The sequence below is a fragment of the Cavia porcellus genome, unplaced genomic scaffold (assembly GCF_034190915.1).
Source record: "Cavia porcellus strain 051 isolate PalLab524CR breed Dunkin Hartley unplaced genomic scaffold, mCavPor4.1 scaffold_1, whole genome shotgun sequence".
NCBI lineage: Eukaryota > Metazoa > Chordata > Mammalia > Rodentia > Caviidae > Cavia > Cavia porcellus.
In genome coordinates this window covers 104,192,854-104,198,888 of record NW_026947484.1, presented here as the reverse complement: position 1 = coordinate 104,198,888, position 6,035 = coordinate 104,192,854, and the positions used below count along the sequence as shown (strand labels likewise).

General features: G+C 33.6%; 1 pseudogene; it reads right to left on the bottom strand.

Annotated features, from left to right (window-relative positions):
- Window positions 1-856: 856 nt before the first annotated feature.
- On the bottom strand, window positions 857-5,707 carry LOC100715275 (selenoprotein K-like; annotated as a pseudogene).
- Between the last annotated feature and the right edge of the window lie 328 nt (window positions 5,708-6,035).

Here is a 6,035-nt window from a genome sequence, read left to right as displayed (position 1 = left end):
ATAATACCAAACCAGGGCTGAAACTGATCCACCATATTTGTCTTTCTACATCCCAAAAGGTATTATTCCCTCCCTTTTTGCTTTAATTTTCATTTTGCTTAATGCATAGAGAAATTGCATTAAATATTAATTATATTTTCTATATTCTAATTAATTAGAAAAAATTTCCATGTACTTAATGATTATTTGAATGTCTTCCTTTGAGAAAACACTGCTGAAGTATTCGGACTGTTATTTTTTAGGATTGTTGTTCTTTCCAGTTACTTGTAGATTTTATTTATATATTCTGTATGTAAATTCTCTGTTAGTTTTATGAATTCCAAGTATACTTGCCAATTCTGATGGTGGAATTTGCCTTTATTAGCTATATTTTTGGTTTCATTAAAAGCCTAATTTTAACACAACTATACTTATTTTTTTCTTATGGCTGTTATATTTTGCTAGCCAGTTAAATATATATTTATTACTACCTTTGGCTCATGAACATATTGCCTTACATTTGTATTTTATAACATTATTTTATCTTGAGACCATTCTGTTTCACAGTAAGATAGTATAATACTACATGGTTGGAGGTATTATCATGTGATTTTTAATATGAAAACAATTTCTGATTATTCATCCTATCTTGCTTGCTATGTATGAAATCGTAAGATTTTGTTATAAATCTTACAGATATCTGTGACTTGGTTTGAATGTGCCATTTTCTGTTCTGCTGATTGATTTACTTACTCTTGGGTGAGTTCACTATGCTTTGTGAATTGTGACATTACGCTAATTTTTTTTAACTAAATAACACAGCTTTTTATTTATTCAGGTTTAGAGTTTCGTTTAATTAAATAAAGATGAAGGGTCAGTATGCAACCTAAAAATATTTATTAAAATTATATCAATACTTTAATAAACTATACAAAAAAGACAATGAGACAACATATGCATTTAGAGAGCTGCATATCAGTCAAGCCAGATCCCTGCTGAGAGAATTCCTGGCATGACCTCATTTATCTGTGAGAACACAGAGCAATTCTTGTTGAGACATACACATTCATCGACTTGTCCACCAGTCTGATCTTCGCTTTTTGATGATTTCCTTCTGCTATGAATGTGTATTGTCTAGTTGTCTGCTTCTTACAGCAGACATTTACCTTCCTCATCCACCAGCCACTGGAGGAGGACTGGGACCATGAAGATGACTGATTCGCCCCATTCTTCGGGGAGGGTTTCCTGTTGGCCCTCTTCCATCATCATATCTAGAATCAGATGAGTTTCTGTAGTCTCTTCCTTTTTTCATATCTTTTTGAAGCAGAGTTTTGAAAAACAAAACCACAAACTCAGCTATTCTCCAGAAGAAATCTGTTAATAATGACAGTCTCCATAGGGACGGACTGCGATTATCCAACACTTGTCCATTCAACAAGTGTTCCCATCTTCCCTCTCTCCTGGCTCCCGAGCCTCAGAGAAGCCAGCTCCCATTTTAGCAGTATAGAAATCACCCGTCCTTACTAATTTTCACAAATGTCTAGGTATTCTTGACATCTTATGTATTATTATAAATTTTAGAATCGCTTTATCAGTATACACACACAGACAGACAAGCTTCTTTTGGAACCTGGATAAAACTGGCAATGTTATATTACTAAATCTTTCTGAACATAAAAATGGAATATATTTATCTATAATTTTAAAGCATGCTTGACAATTTAGGTTTAGATATTAGTTTTTACTTTTGAAGCTTTCGTGAATATTTTCAGAAAAGTCAGTCTGGACATTCTGATAGCTTAGATTTTGAATATGTCTTATGCTTTTGTTTTAACTATACTTTTTAAATTTTCATGTTGCTAATACAAGAATGAAATTGTGTAAAGAGATACATTATTTAAAAGTAAGACACAACAATCTACAAATATCTTAAAAACAGACAGAAAATGCAAAGTCAGGGAATTTTTAGCTGAAACTTATAGGCAAGTTGGGCAAGGAAAGGAAATGCATAGTCCAGGTTTGAGAGAAAAGTGTCTTCTTGCAGTGAACTCATTCATAGGGTGAGCCACGAAGAAGGCACTTTCCAGTGCTTGCTTTAATTTGGCAACAAGCAGCATTGAGGAGACTAGAGAGTGCAGAAGATCCTTGTTAAACTTTGGATCAAGACAAAGAAGGAAAGAAAAGTGTAATTGTGTATAATTGTTCAGTGGCCATCTAACTTTTTAAGCATCTTGAATAGTTGTTTTTCTTCTCCATATTTACCTGGGGCTTATTAACATTGTAAATTATAAGCAATCACAAGTAGGTTTTCACAACAATAATAAGAAAATAGAGTGGGAATAATAGAAGGCAAAAGTAGGTAAAACTCCTCTATGATAAAGGGCATCTGATGTTTCATGGGAAAAATACTATTTACCAATTAATTTGAAAAAATTTCCATGTATTTAATGATTATTTAATAATTATTTCCAGAATGGAAAATGGAACAGGAGGCATAACAAAAACAACCCTACCCTAAAGAGCAGCCAGTGGATGAGGGACCTGAGGAAAGTGTGTTCCTTAACATTTAGGTGTAATTATTAACAGTATCTACACATGTTTGAAAATACCATATTGTCAGTAGTCATCTAGACTATGAAGTAATGGAGCAAATTAAAAACATTAACTCTACTGTCCTCTGATATCAAAGAGTTTTCAACAATTGGAGCATTAATAATCCATGGATTTTAAATGCAAAATTAAAATATAATTTATAGTCAAGTTTATTTAAGACATGTATAAAATCATGAAAATTATATATCATGAATAGGGAAGCATTAAACTGTAATATATGCATACACCATACAATGCTTATCTTTTCTATATTAAAATTTTTTAGAGAGAATAAAACCAAGCAAAATAAAACAGAATAAAGCCAGTCAAAGCAAGACAGTTTAAGTGGCACAGGATTTCAAACCAAAGCAACAGTAAATTATTTATGGCTCTGCTGTCTTCAAAGAAGCTGCCCATATCTTCAGACATAGACAAAACAGTAACTGAATAGAACAAAAACAAAACAATGAAGGCAACTCAGGACTTCTAAACAAGACAATAGTAAATCTAAAATGGCTATCATAATATAGCTTGTCATCTTTGAAGTAGCTGCCTATGCCATCAGATACAACAAAAAACAGCATAAAACACAACCAAACAAAACAATGAGAATGATACAGGATTTAAAAACACAATAGTAGGGAATTAACAATGGCTACCACCTTCAGAAAGAAACTCTCATATACGCATGATTTTGTTCTCTGAATAGGTGATCAGACTACTGGCTTTGGGCCTGCAATATCAATGAAACACTAAACACTCCAGGCCTTAAGTTAAATTTTACCTCACTAGCTATGATTACAGTCTGCATTTCTCTAGATCAGCCATTCACTTTGGAGGTGTGAGGAACATTGGCTCTTCTTGTCTCCCTGCACCGGAAAAGGCAGGCATCTGACTCTTCACCAGTCCTCTTACATACAGCCCTGGCTCATGGAAGGACTTTTCTTCTTATTGACCCTGTTCTCCTTTCCCTGCAGCCTACAAATGGTGCTAACTCACAGGAGAGGGCTGGTGTCTGCCTCTCCTCAGTCAGTCCGTGAGTGGCACCAACTCACAGAGAGCTATATAATGTTTAAATTAGATTAAGTGCATCTGTCTCCTTCAAAACTTATTTTTTATGGCACAAACTTGTTAAACCTTTCTTACAGCTTTTAGAAATGTGGTATACATAATTATTATCCCAGACTTCTTACCAGAGCTTCTGATTTTTATTTAATTTTAATAAAATACATATTCCTCCCTGCCATATTAAAAAATAATGATTATTTCTTCTGGTAATTTGTGACAAATTGCCACATTTTGCATACTTATTGCTTTATATATAGTCATCTTTCCATAACAAAATAATCTGTTTTGAGACAGGGTCTCATTATGTAGTTAAGGCCAGCCTTGAACTCACTATTGTAGTACAGTCAGGTCTCAAACTTATTAAATTCCTGCCTCAGCCTCCCAAATGTTGGGGTTGTAGATGCCACTGACTATGCCTGTATGTGGTTTAATCTTTAATGTGGTGGGGTTTTTTGTTTTTTATTTTTCTTTTTACCTTGTACCAGGGATTGATCTCACAGCCTTGTGCTTTCCAGGCAGGCACATATGAACTGAGCTAAACCACCAGCCACTTTTTATGTAGATTTAAATATCTATGGTAAAAAAGATTTTAACATTTGATTTTGAATTATGATTTTAGTGAATTGCACAACATTTTCTGAAAATATTCTATGTTTTTATTTAGTAATTGGCTCAATTTAGAAATCCATGAAAAGACGCAGTAAGTAGGAATATACTTCTGGATTAGGCACTACATAGATGGCAGTTATCACTGGTGGAGAGAGAATACCAGGGAAAACACATACACATCTTTGGATGCCTAGTATAACACTGCAATTATGAATTTAATATTTAAAAATAAAAAGGAAGCCAACAGAAATGATGAAATTGAGTAGTAAATATAAGATGTGATACTTGTTAGCAAAAAAAAAAAAAAAAAAAACTATAGAAAGTACTGAAATGTCAGTACACTGAAAGTCTTAAGAGAAACTGAGTTAAATCCTAGCACAGGAGGAGCAATAAGACCAAAATAAAAGCAGGGTGACACTGGAAGATGATGTCCAGAGATGCAGCAAAGACAAAGGAGAGTAAGCATCAAGACAGTAAAATCAATAATGCGAAGGTCCTAAAGAAAAGAAGAATTCTTGTAACAAGTATGATTTGATTCTTGTGATCAGACAATTATGATGATTTACATTTAGAATTTTTTTTCTACCCATTTTTGCAAGAACCTTGGTCTTACATGGTGAAATCAATACAGAAGTTTTTAAAGAGTGCATGACCACAAAATGAATGTTCTTTTATTGAATCAGTGTATTATTGGTTTATGAATCAGTCTAAAACATAAACTGCTTTGATATATGTTATTTAGCAATTTTCTTCTGCCTTCTACATAAATCATGTGTATTCAAAGATTGCCTTTAATTGCATATATTTAAGCAAAAATATTCTAAAATAGTGATAATTTTCCTAAAACATTTGTAATCCACCTCTATATTTCTCATTGAAATAATAAAAATTAAAACTGTCTGAAAGAAAACCATTTTTAGCTACAGCAAGATGGAAAACATGACATCCATATTCTGTTTGAGTAGTGACTTTGAGAGAATATCTTAAAGTATTCAATTTTTCAAACCCTATAAGCTAATTCCAATTATTGATTCCCTGTGAGTTACAGTAATTAATATTTTTCTATTTATCATCAGAAATATAGACAGCAGAAGAAAAACAAGAGCCAAATCAGAGGTTAATCATGGATTATGGCTTGACTACTTTTCAGGATCACTTGTTCAAGAGATACCTATTTTTCGTGGAGTTCCCTATAGATTGACTGCTGCCGAGTGCAAAAATAACCTGTGTGTTGCTCAGTAATTAACAATTCACTTCTAATTTCAGGTCCGTAGCAGAGGCTCAAGAGCCATTACATGTGAGGCCAGAGAGACTTATGACAAGAGCTAGTCCAAAATAGACCTTGGTCAGAAATCCTGTCATCAATTTTGACTGGAACGTGGAGAACTCACACTGACTTACTTCTTGAGGTTTCTCTTGACTCATTCTCCAGCAGGAAGCTCTTACACACACAGGGCATGTTGGAAAGCCCCTTTGGGTTAGGGTTAGGGTTAAGGTTAGGGTTAGGATTAGGGTTAGATTTAGGGTTAGTCAAATCTGTTTTGTTCTTCCTGGAACCTAAGTGACTCAGGATGAACTGCTTATAAATACAGAGAATCACTTCTTACCATTTTTTAATTAAACATCATACCCCTGGCAGTTAAAAAATGGTTGCTTTTATTCCATCTACAGCATCATTCTTCTGTCTCTACCTCAGTAATCATAACTCTCACAGCTCTACTGTTGCACATCACATCATCACACAAATTCAAATAAAATTAAATCGGTTAGTAAAAAAAAAGAAAACA